Consider the following 17492-nt stretch of genomic DNA (forward strand, 5'->3'; position numbering starts at 1 on the left):
GCCTGAAAAATTGTCTTCCAACCCTTGACTCGGAGCTTTAATTTGTCTTTTGAAGCCAGGTGTGTTTCTTGCAGACAGCAAATGGATGGCTTGTGTTTTTTAATCCAGTCAGCCAATCTATGTCTCTTCAGTGGGGAATTCAAGCCATTAACATTTATGGAGATAATTGATAAGTGTGGTAGTATTCTATTTGTCTTATTTTGTGAGAGTCCATTGCTTAGTTTTATCTTTTGCATCAGTGTGGAGGTTAGGTTCTGTCCTTTAATTTCTGAGTTCTTACTTTGTTGCTGATCCATTGTGGTGGTCAGTGTGCACAACAGGTTGAAGTATTTCGTGTAGAGCTGGTCTTGTTGTGGCGAATTTCCTCAATGTTTGTATATCCGTAAATGATTTGATTTCTCCGTCAATTTTGAAGCTTAGCTTAGCAGGGTACAGAATTCTCAGCTGGAAATTGTTCTGTTTAAGTAGATTAAAGGTAGATGACCATTGTCTTCTTGCTTGGAAAGTTTCATTAGAGATGTCTGCGGTCACTCTGATGGATTTGCCCCTGTAGGTCAACTGGCGCTTACTCCTGGCAGCTTGCAGAATCTTTTCTTTTGTCTTGACTTTGGACAGGTTCATCACAATGTGTCTTGGAGAAGCTCGGTTAGAGTTGAGGTGACCTGGGGTCCGATATCCCTCTGAAAGCAGTGTGTCAGAATCTTTGGTGATATTTGGGAAATTTTCATTTATGATATTCTCTAGTATAGTATAGAGGCTTCCATTCCTCTGGGGTATTCTTCTTCCCCTTCTGGGATTCCTATAACTCGTATGTTGGAACGCTTCATAAAGTCCCATAATTCTGACAGTGAACGTTCTGCTTTCTCTCTCTTCTTTTCTGCCTCTTTTACTATCTGAGTTATCTCAAGAACTTTGTCTTCTACCTCTGAAATTCTTTCTTCTGCATGGTCTAACCTGTTGCTGATACTTTCCATTGCATCTTTAAGTTCCCTAATTGAGTGTTTCAGTTCCTTCAGCTCTGCTATATCCTTTTTGTATTCTTCATATTGTTCATCTCTTATTTGATTCTGTTTTTGGATTTCCTTTTGGTTATTTTCCACTTTATTAGCAGTTTCCTTCGTTGTTTCCATCATTTCTTTCATTGTTTTCAACATGTGTATTCTAAATTCCCTTTCTGTCATTCCTAACATTGTTTTAATGGCAGAATCCTCTGCAGTGGCTACCTCGTGGCCCCTTGGAGGGGTTGCTCTGTACTGGTTCTTCATGTTGCCTGGAGTTTTCTGCTGATTCTGCCTCATGAGTGATTTCTTTTATCTGTTTCCTTGCCCTAATTTTCCTTTCACTTCCTCTTGCTCTTTAAGTTCCTGTACCTGTGGACTAAGGGTTCGATGAGTCCTTTTGGTACAGGACCAGAAGGGTGAGAAGGTTGAAGAGCAAGAAAGGGATGAAAGAAAGGAGGACCGAGTGAAAAGAAAAAAAAAATAGAGAAAGGAGAGGGTGTGGGTAAAAGGAATATTGACAAAAAGAAGAGAGGCACAGAAAGAGGGAGACAGAGCAATATAGGTGTACAGTAGGGTACTTTGACACAACCTTAAAAAAACCCCACCTTCTGGGGGTGCCCAGTTGGGTGGTTCCCTTGAGGTCAGCAGCTCTTTGCTAACCTGATCAGACACAGTACCCCACCTCCACCAAGTAGAGAGAAAAGACAAAAATGCTATAAATCAAACCAAAACAAGCAAACAGAAAACTTTACGTGATAAAATTGGGTGAAAAACCAAATAATAGCTTTAGAAACACTAGCAAAAATGAAGTTCTAGTTATTGAAAAAGGAAGCAATGGGAGATTATAATTAAACTAGAAAAATTGAGAAAGGAAAAAGATCTGTATGGAAAAGGTTGAAATTAAAAAACCAAACAACATCAACAACATCAAAATAAACAAAAAAACAAAACACAACCACAAAAAAAGCAGTATGTATATGTTGTTGAATATTGTCTGGGCAACACGTGGTCTTCTGGGGTATGAGATGTTAATCACAGTTCTGATATGACTGGAGGCTGCTGATTTCTCAAACCCCAGCAGGTAGACACCCTAAATCTCTCTTCAGCCCACTTAAAAGGCACTTTGAACTTGTAAACTTGCTGAGCAGAAGCTTTCCCAGGAAAGTGCTTGTTGCTGGAATCACTGCTGAAGTGTCTATCCACTTACCCAGTGTGCCAAAACCGGTCTCACTCTGCCCCTGAGGGTTAGGTCTGCAAGGTGGCTCAGACCCCACCCTTAGGCTACTCACTGACTAGGTTACCGGCTCCCACCCAATTCTAGCTCTGCGACCCTGAGGGTGGAGCTTGCCGGGGCAGATCACTCACAAGGGCTCCCTGTGGCCCACAGCCAAACACTATTAGCTCCATTTGGCTCAGAGGCTCAGACTGGGGCCCTAGACAATGGCCAAAGTTCTCTGCACTCCCGCTCAGGCTCTCCCCAAGGCAGTTCAACTGAGTGCCAAGTCCAAAGACACCAAAACAGTTCACAGGTAAGGCCTTTCCGGTTTGCAGTCTCGCTGCTACTGAACTTACAGTTGCCGGCGTGTTTAGACTGATTGAATACATACGCGACCACTTGCAGGTTTTCCACTGTTTTAGTCCTCCTCTTGGGGTCCAGAAGTCTCTCGCTGACTCCCTGTATCCTCACAGGGGTGATCATAGGCAGCTCCCACCAGCCAGAGATGCCTGGAGTCCTATCTCCCCAGACTCACAGTGCCGAGATGCAAGGAAGCTGCTACTCGGCCGCCATCTTGCTCCCCAGCCTCCTTTTTCTTTTTTTTTTTCAATCTCCCGGAATCCCAGTGCTGTAAGTATTTTTGTATGGTCTTCATAATTGTAATTTTTAATGAGCTTATAACATGTGGTTGAGTTTGTGGAACGTAATTGAATAGTCCTGTTTTTAGTCATTTGGTTGCTTCTTGTTTTATATATACTGCAGGGATGAATGTCTTGTGTAGAAGGGATTATAGATTTGTAGGGTTGGAAGAGGTGAGTCTTTTTGCTTGGAGCTGAGAGGGAGGGCTTTGGCTGAAGGGTCTGGGGTTGGCCCACTGGAGTTTCTGTGTGCTCTGGAAACCCAGCAGCAAGTGGAGATTAAGATGGTAGGGGGGAGATCCACAGGAGAGGACTGATGCAGGTTTTATGGAATGAGGCAGAGGAACTTTGAAGTTCCCTTCTGGAATACCTGTTTAGTTTATCAGGGAAGGGAAGCACATGGGCAGGGAGGCAATTGTCCCTTTGAGCAGGGGAGGAAGAGGAGTCAGCACTTTTGGGTACTCCTTTGCTTCTGTTAATTTATAACTGTGAGCCCACTTAATCCTATAAACTGCTATTAACCCTATGAAGTCAGTGATACCTATCTAAATAGGTGAGGAAACTGAGGCACAGAGAGTCAGAGTGAGTAACCCAGCTCAACAGCTGGCACCCTGTCAGGGTCATGGTAGGCTCCTCAGGACCTTCCTGAGCCCTATTGGGTGCACATTGGGGCACTTCTGGGAATCATGTTAACAACCTTGGGCCAGGAAAGATAAAGGTAAAATGTGTGCCCACAACTTATCGGAGGCTGACTGTATTCCCAGGACTGTTTTCCTTGAGTTTGACACCTCTAAGAACACAGCAACTCAGTGTTTGCACTACCTCTCTGGACCTATGAGAAGCCTAGATTCCATAGAGTATGGACTTTTTAGCAGTCTATAGTAAAAGAAACCATCTTTGCCTCTATTCTCAAGCAATGACTAAGTCAACTAAATTGTTTGACTCAATGACTGAGTCAACTAAATTGTTTGGAACTTTCATTGTCCTAGTTAATATGAGGTATGAAAATGTATAAGATAGTTAAAATAAAAAGCATTTTTTTGCCAATATTGGCAAATACATGTATGAAAATATTCATGTAATTATATATAATAAGTGATATATAAATATATGTATTTGAGCAATTTACAAATAGTATTTATTTATTTATTTTGAGAAAGAGTCTCAGTTTGTTGCTCTAGGTAAAGTGCTATGGCATCATAGCTCATAGCAACCTCAAACTCTTGTGCTCCAGTGGTCCTCTTCCCTCAATTTCCTGAGTAGCTGGGACTATAGGCACCCACCATTATGCCTGGCTACTTATTTATTTATTTATTTTAGAGAAGGGATCTTGCTTTTGCTCAGGCTGGTGTTGAACTCCTGAGCTCAGGCAATCCGTCTGCCTAGGCTTCCCAGAATGCTAGGATTACAGGCATGAGCCACTGTGCACGGTCATGTTTATATATTTATACATCTATTTAGAAATAAAAGGTACAAACATATATATATGTATATGGATGTTTGGGCTCTTTATAATAGTAACAAACTGGGAATTACTTAAATGCCTAATGATAGTGGAATGTGTAAAGAAATTAGGCACACTCATACTATGACACTGAATATTTTTCTTAAAAACAAATTATGCTTGTAAAGGAATATTTAAGTAGAGGGGAAGGTCTTCATCATATAATACTAAGTGTTAAAAAGGCAGTATATAAAATAATATTTTCATTGTTTCTAGTTTTTTGAAGAAAACAAAAACAAAATGAAAAAAGTATATAAAAACAACTGGAGATAAATGCATCAAAATATCAAAACAAAAACACTGATTAATGGGGCATTTCATTTTTTAAATTTATATTCTAAAGTATTCTGAAGAAAAAGTACATTTTCTTCAATGAACATGATAAATACACGTAGAAAAACATTTGTGCAAGTGAAGTCACTAAAAAAAAAACAAACCACGCAGTATCTAGATTTCCCCAAATTATCCTAATTCCAAAATTCTGTCCTGTTGTCAGGTTATGTAATTTGATTGTGACTTGGGAAATAAAGGTGCTGCAGAATTTTGGGGAAGAGAAAAGAGAAGGTTTTTCTAAAGTAGATTTCTAATGAATTGGCTAGATGGAAAGTGGGGGGCTGCAGAGGCATGTAGGGGGGAAGGGCTGTGACTGACGTGGCCATCAGTGACCTCTGGGAACAGGGCTTAGCATGTTACAGAGCAGCTAGAAGGGCCTAGGTTCAAGTTTCAGTCCAAAGTTACCTATGTTGGCTTAATCTTATGACATGTCCACATAATTACTGTAAAAGGGCCATCGGAAGGTTGTACTGAAGAGTTAGTAATGTGATGCATATAAACGTGGTAGCAGGGAGTCCTACTTATACAAAGTGTATTATAACTCACATCCAGCTATTGATCTTTCCTGGTTTATGTCTTTGCCTGTCAAATCAAGGACTTGGAATAGATGATCTCTAAATTCCCTTTTCTCTTTAAAACATCCATGGTACTTAAAAAGCCTTTAGCAAGGAGAATTTAATATTTCCCTTAGTTTCTATTTTTCCTCCTTTGGCAAAGAATGAATTATTGCAGCACACGCATATACATTAAGGAACTGAGTCACAGTGTTTAAAATTTACCAGTGGGAGCAGGTTTAAAGGAACGCAGAAGTGGGTCAGGGTTCTCAGGATGAGGGCTGAGGTGCAGGATGCTATCTTTCCTGCCCTTTCCTTCAAGGATTCACTTCATTATCCAAGGCCTCTGTGTTTTATTTGCTCTAGAGCAGAAGTCCTCAAGCTTTACTGAAAATTACAATAACCCAGAGAGCTTTAAGACTATCCAGAGTCCTAGCAGCACCCCATATCAATTAAATCTGAGTAGACCCCAAGTTTTATATTGGTTCTCCAGATGATTCCAGGGTGCACCTAATGTTAAAGAGCCATGTCCTATAATGAATGAAGGGCTGAGAAACAACTGTGTCTCCCATGTGTCGACTTCCCACTGAGTAGACAGAACCAGCTATATAAGTTATTAATCTCGGCACCTGTAGCACAGTGGTTACAGCACTGGCCACATACACTGAGGCTGGTAGGTTCAAACCTGGCCCAGGCCCACTAAACAACAACAGCTACAAGAAAAAAATAGCAGGATATTGTGGTAGGCACCAGTAGTCCCAGCCACTTGGGAGGCTGAGGCAAGAAAATCGCTTAGCCCAAGAGTTTGAGGTTGCTATAAGCTGTGATGTTACAGCACTCTACTGAGGGTGACAGTGAGACTCTGTCTAAAAAAAAGTTATTAATCTCATTTCTCCCAAGAATTAACATCAGTAAGAATCAAAATAGATGACCAAAAGCTTATAAAATATTTAATGTTTTATCTTTAATACGTTCTTATTAGTAACAAACATTTCCTTTTAAAAATGTATGTATGATGCTGGACGCGGTGTCTCACGTCTATAATTCTAGCATTCTGGGAGGCCGGGACGGATGGATTGCTTGAGCTCAGGGGTTCAATACCAGCCGGAGCAAAAGTGAGGCACTGTCTCTACTGAAAAATAGAAAAACTGAAGCAAGAGGATCACTTGCATCTGAGAGCTTGAGGTTGCTGTGAGCTATGATGCCACCGCACTCTACTCAGTGAACGAGAGTGAGGTTCTGTGTCAAAAAAGAAAAAGAAAAAAGAAAAGAAAATGGTTAAGTTGAATTCTCCTAATACTTTAGGTCAAAGCCATATGATGTATCCAATATTATATTTCAGATTTATTATGTAGATTAGTATTTGATATAGTTTGGATAGTTGTCCCCTGCAAATATGTTAAAATTTGATCCCCTATGTTGGATGTGGGGCCCAGGAGGTATTCAGTTCATGGGCGTGGATCCCTCATGAATGACTGGTGTCTTCTCCGTGGTAATGAGTCCTCCACTCTTAGCTGACAGGAGAGGTAATTTTCAAAAAGAGCCTGACACCCCTCATCCTTGTTCCCCCCTCACCATGTGACATGCCTGCTTTCCCTTCCTCTCGGCCATGGGTGAAAGATTTCTGAGGCCTTCACCAGAAAGAAGCAGATGCTGGCGCCATGCTTGTTGTACATCCTGCAGAGCCGTGAGCCAGATAAACCACTTTTCTTCACAAATCACCCAGTGTCAGGTATTCCTTCATAGCACTGCAAAGCACAGTTAGACAGCAATGCTTCTCTCTAAGTTTCTTTGGGTAGGAATGAGGGCCTGATGCCAACTGAGGAAGATAAAATTGGGGAAATCTTGCAGTTTCTATTTTATGTTTGTAATCCTGGCATGATACTTGCCTTGTTCTTACAGTGATTTAACTCACATATAATATTGTACATCTTGCTTGCTTTTGAGCAAGGACATATTTTAGCCATCATCTAATGGCACTGCTTGCTTAGCAAAGAGAGAAACTGAGACTCGGAGGTAAGAACTGATATACACGGGTCCTGCCGCTGACAGGAGCCGGCTTCTCTGCTTTCTCCTTCAGTCCAGCCATCCTGCCGGGTGCAACCTAGACACCGAAGATGAAGGGCTAATGTGACATGTCCCTGTCCAAATAGTAGCACATTTGTCACAAAGCAGCGTTCATAATCGTCTCAAAATGACAACAAAGAATTTTTTTAAAAAGGAAGTGATCTGTCAGTGTTTCCATTTGAGCTCTAGTTCCTCAAAGACACAACAGAGTTTAACAAAAGGGGACAGGCTATTCCCACTCCGATGGCCTTTATTTCCTAAGGGAACACATTGTCTCTTGTGAGAAAATCTTCTCATTTTTAGACAAAAGCAGAAAAACAGAAATTTTGTTCCGCCTCACTGAGTGTGACTGACACATTTGAAACTATCTTTCTATTAAGACAGGAGGGATAGTGTGAAAAATACTCTGATCTATGCTCAGAAAAATCTATAGAGGTATCCCAAAAATTAGTCTGTTAAAGAAAAATAGATGTCTGACATGAACCTTAGGGCTTTGAATCCTTTCTTGACAGTTGCCAGAAGACAGAAGGACCTCACTTCTAAGAGATATCCACTAGGTGGCAGCATGGCTATGGTTAAAGTATCATATCGGCTTTCTTAGGCAGAGAAAAGAGGATTTATTGTAACGAACGGAGGTTGGAACTCAAAAGGTTTTACGGATATGAATCTACTATTAAAATATTCTAAAAAATCTCTCTTTCTCCCTCTCTCTATATATTTAAAGGAATATATAACTCTTACTATTATTGTGTATCCTATGGCATTCTTAACTTTAGTCTTAACTATCATCACTTGAATCGTACATGATTTAAGTAGGTTTAATGTTATGGCTAAAAGTCCTTTGTTGCCTACCTCACCTTCGCTTGGTCAATCTCAGTGTTTTTTGCCTGGCTATGCCTACCTTCTTCAGGGGGTGGCGAATGTTTATTTATAAAATAGCTCTAGTCTAAAGTTGTAGGACCCAGCTGAGCTCCTACAAATTACTGTTCTATCATGATTTTCACTCAGTTGTAGGATATAGGCAATTTCTTCATTTCTAGTATAATTTAATATTAACAGATTTAAACATAGATGCAATGTGTTAAATAATCATTTTTATTGAGCGCAGGTCACGTAGAGTTGGCAATGCAGGATAAGATTCTCATGCAGGTTCCACTCTAGTGGAATACACCGTGATTCATGTATAAAGTACATATCTTAATGTGAAGGATTTACTTACAGATGCTTTTGAGACTGATATACTTACCCTGTTGATTATGGAAAGTTCTTTTAGAAATAGCTGGGTGATCTGGAAAAGGCTAAAAAGTTTGGCCCAGAGAGCGCCTGCAGAGTCTTTCCAAGTTTAAGGATTATTAGGAAGACAGATGCCGGTGTGTTTGTGGGGGACCAGGGCCCCACTGCAGCTGTCTGCTGTTGTCACCATCTGTCACCTCTAGGACACATCCGTGAGGCCAAGACAGAGTAAGTTAGAAATATTTAAATAGTTAGTCTGGTTTATGTAGTTAAATACATGCATATACATGTAGACTGGTCAAGTCACTGAGGTACATTTGGTAAAAGCTTTCCTTTTTAAAGCACTTCATAAAGCATGTTCATACATATCACACGTGAGTTTCAGAACCCTATGCTCAACAAATGAGGCAATCTGCCCCAGTTCACGTGGCTAGAGAGACTTCAGAGGAAGAAATGGTAAAGCACGTATCAAGTGTGCATCAGAGGTATCCAGTAAACTGCTGCTTTACTATGGCTCCTATTTACTAAAAGCCCAGTCATTGGTACCCAGACATTGTAGTCTTATATCATGCACTTTCCAGTTCAGTAATTTATGACTTGAGGTCTTCAGATGTTTCTTTAAGCTCCTGCTTTCATTGTATGCGCCTGATCTTCAAATTCTGCTCCTGGGGTCTTTGTGCATCTGTGTGTATCTGCTTGGCTTGTATTTTAGCCGGTGGGGGAAAGAGGGAGGGCTTGTCGATCTGCAGTTGGCAGGATCATAAACCATCCCAGCGATGTTACTGGGCAGAGTATAAATTAACCAACGGGCATTTCCAAGGATGAAATGTGAAAAGACTATACCTCATGCTATTAGGCTGGAAAAGACCTTTCTTGCTGCAGAGAGTGTGATAGGAAAGTGATGCTAGTTTATAGCCTGGGCAATGGGTGCTCTCACCAGCGCAGTGACTGTTAAAGAGCACTGAAATGTTAAAGGGAAAAGTAGATAAAAGGGGCTTTTTGTTTCCAACAACAGAAACAAAAAGGAAAAAAGGCTCCACAAGAGTAAAAATAGCACAATGATGCAAAAGTGTGGGTTGATACAGAACACAGGGGCTGGGGTTCCTAGGGATAGAATTTTCCATCAAAAACCAAATGTATTTAGAAAGCAGTAGCACCTTTTGGCACTTGCTAAGTGATTTTGACAATTGGCTTTTCAACTGAGTTTCTGTAGTGAGCAAAAGAGGGGTGTGAAGGAAAAGCAATTTTCCCAATGGGAGTATAAAATCCTTCAGACTAATGAAATGTTTTTTCTGGTTTAGAGATAACAACCCACTTTTGGGTTTTATGCCTAATATTGATTCTCTGTGTATTCTTTATAGACACCTTCATGAAATTCAGTTAATTGTATTTTGTTAGACTGAGAGATTGTCTGTTTCAATATTCTCCAGTCCTCCTTACTCACGGCTGTCCATCCGTTTTCCTCTTCTCCCTATTAGTAGTTTAACATTGACGGATGGTTTGTGGTTGTTAAAAAAAAAAATTAAAACTTGTGCTACCTTTATGATCCCTCTCTAGTTTAAACAATTGCAAAAATGCCGAAAAAGCCAAGTTCCTTTAAGCAATAAGACGCTGAAGTATGGTCATTCAATCCTGATGTATTTTTTATTCCGCATTCCATCATTTTAAGGAAAACCACTTTCTGAGATGGGAGGATAAATGCAAAAATATATAATAAAGGAGAAATGAGATCCCAAGCCAGCTTTGCAATCTGCAGGGTGCTAAGTTTATTTACAAATACTGTAAGAAGCTCTAAGTTATTAAAGTCTGCTTCACGAAGCAAAGAGATCCCAAGAACAAAACAGGGCAGGTTTGAGGGAATCAGCAGTTTGGTGGCTGCTGATGGGGGCTACCGTGTGGTCCATCTTTTTACATCCATGGTGTTTTATTGAGTGCAGGCATTCTCTTGACTGAATTGCATTGCTATTGGGCAATAAGATGAGTTACTCAAAAATGTTTGAGTGAGAAGACTTTCTCACAGTCTATAGAAGCTATGATCTTCATTGAATGACCGGGGTGGGCATGGGGAAAGGAATTACATTTATAATTGTCTAAGGGCAAGAAGGTGTAGAATGATTTAAACCCAGAACACTAAAGACTCAAGAAAATGAGAGATAAAAGAGAGACAGTAGGTAAAAGTGCAACTACTTCAGCCCTAGGGTTTAGAAGACTTGGGTCTTAATCTTGGTTTTGCTTGGGAGCCATTGTATCATTGGGTAAATCACTTAACTTCTTGAACTTCAGTTTTCCTATTTCCTATAAAATAAAGTTTTCTGTGGAGCACTGTGGGCTTATTATGGGACAAGCTGAGAACTTTACATGTGTTATCTAACTTATCCATCTCAAGAACTGTCTGAGGAAGTTACTATTAGGATTCATCTTATTCCTTTTATACAGATGAAGAAGGGTGGTCACTTTCCTAAGTCATGGACAGGGAAAGAATTTGGTAGAGGGTGGTCACTTTCTTGAGTCATGGACAGGGAAAGAATTTGGACGCAGACAATCCAAGGCTGGTGTGTGAAACCATTACACACATACCACAGTATTACGACAAAACAATCCTGGAGAGAGAATCCTGGCTTGCTCACATGATTGTGGTATGACAAGTTAATATTTGTGGTAAGTGTTCTATGAAATAAAAACTCACAAATAAATGTATGAGAGTCTTGTTTTTAAATTTCTTAACAATAGACTCCTTCTATGCTTTGAATTATGCTGTCCCCTCCAAATTTCACATTAAAAATGAATCCCCCTGGTGTTGGTATGAAGAGGTGAGGCCTCTGGGAAGTGATTAAGTCAAACCCTTGTGAATGGATTAGTGTCTTACCAAAGGCCAGTCTTGCCCAAGCTAGTTCCTGGGCCCTCACTAGATACTGAAACTGTGGCACCTTAATCTTGGACTTCCTGGCCTCCACAAGTGCGAGAAATAAATTTCTATTACTTATAAGTTATCCAATCTCAGGTATTTTGTTACGGCGGCTCACAGGACTAAGATACCTGAGAGGGAGACTGTCTCTCCAAGACCGTGGTCTCAAGCACTATCAGGCTGCTTTGAGGGGTCAGTATATTAATTGGCTAGGGCTTTTGTAACAAAGTACCATAAATTGGGTGGCTTAGAACAACTGAATTTTATTGTCCAGTTCTAGAGGCCAGAAGTTTTAAAACAAGGTGTTGGCAGGGCCACGCTTCGTCTGAAGGCTGAGGATATGTTTTAGGCTTCTTTCCTAACTTGGTTTGTAGACGGCCATCTTCGCTCTGTGCCTCTTCACTTTGCCATCCCTCTGGGCATGTCTGTGTCCAAATTTCACCCTTTTATAAAGGTACTAATCATATTGAATTAGGATACACTTTAGTGGCCTCATTTTAATTTGATCATCTGCAAAGACCCCATTTCCAATTAATGTCAGACTAATTTATAGATATTAGGGATTAGTACCTCAGCAATTTTTTTTTGGTGGGGGGTGTGATGATGAGGGGGCACAATTCAACCCAAAATGGTGGGCAAACATGGGGATGAAATTTGGAGTCAAGCTTACGAGTGTTCAAACCCAGCTTTTGCCCTTGACACATGCAAAGTAACTGTATTAGTTTCCTATTGCAGATATAAGAAATTACACACACCTAGGGGCTTAAAACAACACACATTTATTATAGGTCCGATTGGGCTAAAATTAAGGTGTTATCAGAGATGAGTTTCTTATGGAGGTGCTAGGGAGAATGTTTGTTTCTTTCAGCTTCCAGAGGCCACTTGGATTCCTTAACTCATGACCTCTTCCTCCATCTTCAGAGCCACCCAGAGATCTTCAAATCTCTCTCTGGATTTGACCCTGATTTTCTCTTCCACCTTTTAAGGATCCTTCTGATTCATTGGGCCCACCTGGATAACACACTATAACCTTCCTGCATAAGCTCCTAAGCTTTTTCTCATCTGCAAAGTCTCTTTGCCACTTATGATAATATCTTCACAGGTTCTAGGGATTAGGACATAGATATCTTCAGGGGGGGATTATTCTGCCTATGGTCCTATGCACCCTCTGTAAGTTGCAAACCATCATGTTTATACTTCATAGTGTTGTTATGAGGGTTAGAACATTTCTTGGGGCATCCTCACCCAGTGCCTGGCACAGAGCAACATCTCATTACATGTAAGCTGTTAATATTACTGTCACCCATGTCACCTTTAATGGAAAGGTTTATTTTTCAATCTTTCTAAGAAGTGGGGAGACCTGTGCACATATTTCTGATGTTTATGTGACTCCAAATCAAAGAATCGATGTTCTGTTTTCTGAGCAATCGGTAGAGTTACATGCACCTAATGGGGCAAGGGCAAGGAGGGAAGACTTGAGCCTCATTTGTGTTGCCCACATTTCAGTCTTTTTGGTTCACTGTTCAGTCAAGTGTCGATTATTAGCGATCATGCTTGGGAAAATGGTCAATTTAATTTGGCTATCTTAATACAGTTAAACATTCCATTTTGAGGCACCTTAATGTTGAAGACATTTTAATGGCCACTGCAACACTTACTCTGTCACCTCCCAATCCCCAGCCTCAATTTAAATCTTTTAAAAATGTTTAATGTGTCTTAGATAAGCTGCCTAAAGCCGTACCAATAGATTGGAATAATAAAGATCATTGTTTTTTATAACTACAATAACAATATGAATAATTGAAAAATACAGTTTTACAAAAGGCTTTCCCATAGACTATTTTTTTTTTTATTAAATCATAGCTGTGTACATTAATGCGATCATGGGGCACCATACACTGGTTTTATAGACCGTTTGACACATTTTCATCACACTGGTTAACATAGCCTTCTTGGCATTTTCTTTTTTTTTTATTTTTTTACTTTTTTTTTTATTAAATCATAACTGTATACATTGATATGATCATGGGGCATCATACACTTGCTTCATAGACCATTTGACACATTTTTATCACAATGGTTAACATAGCCTTTCCGGCGTTATCTCAGTTACTGTGCCAAAACATTTACATTCTACATTTACCAAGTTTTGCAAATACCCCTGTAAGATGCACCACAGGTGTGATCCCACCGATCCCCCTCCCTCTATCCACCCCCCCCTTTCCCAATTCACCCTATTGTTAGGTTGTAACTGGGTTATAGCTTTCATGTGAGAGCCCCAAATTAGTTTCATAGTAGGGCTGAGTACATTGGGTACTTTTTCTTCCATTCTTGAGATACTTTTCTAAGAAGAATATGTTCCAGCTCCATCCATGTAAACATGAAAGAGGTCAAGTCTCCATCTTTCTTTAAGGCTGCATAGTATTCCATGGTGTACATATACCACAATTTATTAATCCATTCGTGGATCGATGGGCACTTGGGCTTTTTCCATGACTTAGCAATTATGAATTGGGCTGCAATAAACATTCTGGTACAAATATCTTTGTTATGTTGTGATTTTTGGTCTTCTGGGTATATGCTCAGCAGAGGGATTACAGGATTGAATGGCAGATCTATTTTTAGATCTCTGAGTGTTCTCCATATATCTTTCCAAAAGGAATGTATTAATTTGCATTCCCACCATCAGTGCAGAAGTGTTCCCTTTTCTCCGCATCCACGCCAACATCTCTGGTCTTGAGATTTTGTGATATAGGCTAGTCTCAGTGGAGTTAGATGATATCTCAAAGTAGTTTTGATTTGCATTTCTCTGATGATTAAAGATGATGAGCATTTTTTCATATGTTTGAAGGCCGTGTGCCTGTCTTCAGAGAAGTTTCTCTTCAAATCCCTTGCCCAGCCTGCGATGGGATCCCTTGTTTTTTTCTTGCTGATGCGTTTGAGTTCTCTGTGGATTCTGGTTATTAAACCTTTGTCAGAGATATACCCTGCAAATATCTTCTCCCATTCTGAGGGCTGTTTGTTTGCTTTACTTACAGTGTTCTTAGCTGTGCAAGATCCTAACAAACAGAATCCAGCAACACATCAAACAAATTATACATCATGACCAAGTTGGTTTTATCCCAGGGTGTCAAGGCTGGTTCAATATACGTAAATCTATAAATGTAATTCAGCACATAAACAAATTAAAAAACAAAGACCATATGATTCTCTCAATTGATGCAGAAAAAGCTTTTGATAATATCCAGCATCCCTTCATGATCAGAACACTCAAGAAAATTGGTATAGAAGGGACTGTTCTTAAACTGATAGAGGCCATCTACAGCAAACCCACAGCCAATATCATATTGAATGGAGTTAAATTGGAATCATTTCCACTCAGATCAGGAACCAGACAAGGCTGCCCATTGTCTCCATTGCTTTTTAACATTGTAATGGAAGTTTTAGCCACCACAATTAGGGAAGAAAAGGCGATCAAGGGTATCCATATAGGGTCAGAAGAGATCAAACTTTCACTCTTCGCAGATGATATGATTGTGTATCTGGAAAACACTAGGGACTCTACTACAAAACTCCTAGAAGTGATCAAGGAATACAGCAGCGTCTCAGGTTACAAAATCTACATCCATAAATCGGTAGCCTTTATATACACCAACAACAGTCAAGTTGAAAAAGCAGTTAAAGACTCTATCCCATTCATAGTAGTGCCAAAGAAGATGAAATATTTGGGAATTTACCTAACAAAAGACGTGAAAGATCTCTATAAAGAGAACTATGAAACTCTAAGAAAAGAAATAGCTGAAAATGTTAACAAATGGAAAAACATACCATGCTCATGGCTGGGAAGAATCAACATTATCAAAATGTCCATACTACCCAAAGCAATATATAATTTCAACGCACTCCCTATTAAAGTTCCACTGTCATATTTTAAAGATCTTGAAAAAACCATACTTCATTTTATATGGAATCAGAAAAAACCTCGAATAGCCAAGACATTACTCAGAAATAAAAACAAAACAGGAGGAATCACACTACCAGACCTCAGACTTTACTACAAATCGATAGTGATCAAAACAGCATGGTATTGGCACAAAAACAGAGAAGTAGATATCTGGAACAGAATAGAGAACCAAGAGATGAATCCAGCTACTTACCGCTATTTGATTTTTGACAAGCCAATTAAAAACATTCAGTGGGGAAAAGATTCCCTATTTAACAAATGGTGCTGGGTGAACTGGTTGGCAACCTGCAGAAGACTGAAATTGGACCCACACCTTTCACCATTAACTAAGATAGACTCTCATTGGATTAAAGATTTAAACTTAAGACATGAAACTATAAAAATACTAGAGGAGAATACAGGGAAAACCCTTGAAGAAATTGGTCTGGGTGAGTATTTCATGAGGAGAACCCCCTGGGCAATTGAAGCAGCTTCAAAAATACACTACTGGGACTTGGCATTTTCTTAGTTATTGTGTTAAGACATTTATATTCTACATTTACTAAGTTTCACATGTACCCTTGTAAGATGCAGCACAGGTGTAATCCCACCAATTACCCTCCCTCCACCCATCCTCCCCCCTCCCTCCCCTCCCTCTCCCCTTTCCCCATATTCTTAGGTTATAACTGGGTTATAGCTTTCATATGAAAGCCATAAATTAGTTTCATAGTAGGGCTGAGTACATTGGATACTTTTTCTTTCATTCTTGAGATACTTTACTAAGAAGAATATGTTCTAGCTCCATCCATGTAAACATGAAAGAGGTAAAGAATATAATAATAAATTGTGGTATATGTACACCATGGAATATTATGCAGCCTTAAAGAAAGATGGAGACTTTACCACTTTTCTCATAGACTATTAAACAAATGAGTGATCTGATGGTTAACCAAGCATTCTAGTGCTCAGACAGAGGTTGTGACACTGGCCTTAGAATCACACTGACCCTGGGAACTCTGTGACCCTCCTGGAGCCTCATAAGGGACACATCACAGTTTTCCTGTAGGGTGATAGTGAGGATTCTATAAGAGAATGCCCTCAAGAAAGTTAATACAGGACCTAACGCTTCTTAGAGACACATAAATATTAGCTGCAGTTATCACCATTGTTACTATTATTATAAAGAGATATTGAAATGAATTTTTAATTACAGTTCCAATTTCTGCCGTGCACTCAAATTAATAGAAGCCACTGTCCCATATGGGGGGTGCAAAAAGGAGACTTGTCAAAGGAGGTGAGTGAGAACTTGGGCCATGCCAACATTCACCTTCAGCCTCTAATGGGTTGGAAAGATGGACATAGGGTGGGAGGCGAGTTGTACCGTGAGTCTCTTCCCTAGGTAGAAGAGGGGGTCCAGTGACAGGGGCTGTGAGGAATGTATCCAGAGAAGGTAATATGTAGCTCTGGCACTTACCAACCAGTGTGTGGCTCATCTCTAGAAATCCAGAACGCGAGAGAGAGACTGCCTGGCCAGTGGCTAAGAGAATGGAGTGAAGAGGGACTGTTGCTGCCTTGGGATGGGCTTCACTCCCAGAAAGTCTCTAGGCAAAGGAAGCAGGTCCCGTGGTGCAGATGGGGCTGTGTCTGTGAGTGGGGGCTTGAGGCCCTGAGCAGGAAGATGGAGTTGGGATGGCCAGGACTGAGGAGGCATTTGGAAGCGCAGCTGGAAGAGAAGCATTTCCCTAAGTCAACAGACTTGTGGGAGAGAAACCCTAGAAGGGGTGGTGAGAAAGGCCATGTTTCAGAGACTCAGGGAAGAGCGCTTGCAGGAGACACTGAAGGCCCCAAGCCCAGTCTCCGGAGATGAGACCCCTCAGAGGCAGATCCAGGAGAATCAGAAACCATGATGAATGTCTGCAGCGAGCGGATGCATGTGCGCATGTGCAAGGCGGAGGAGGAGAAGTCAGCACCGCCTCCTCTCCGGCAGGCATACTTGAAAGTGTCCAGAAGTGTTAGGAAACTTGCTTTAAATCTGATCCAGAGGGCAAGGAAAAGCCATTCCTGGGGAATGAATGGAAGGGCCGGTGAGAGAGAGAGA

The sequence above is a fragment of the Nycticebus coucang genome, chromosome 9 (genome assembly GCF_027406575.1).
Source record: "Nycticebus coucang isolate mNycCou1 chromosome 9, mNycCou1.pri, whole genome shotgun sequence".
In the NCBI taxonomy this organism is placed as follows: Eukaryota; Metazoa; Chordata; class Mammalia; order Primates; family Lorisidae; genus Nycticebus; species Nycticebus coucang.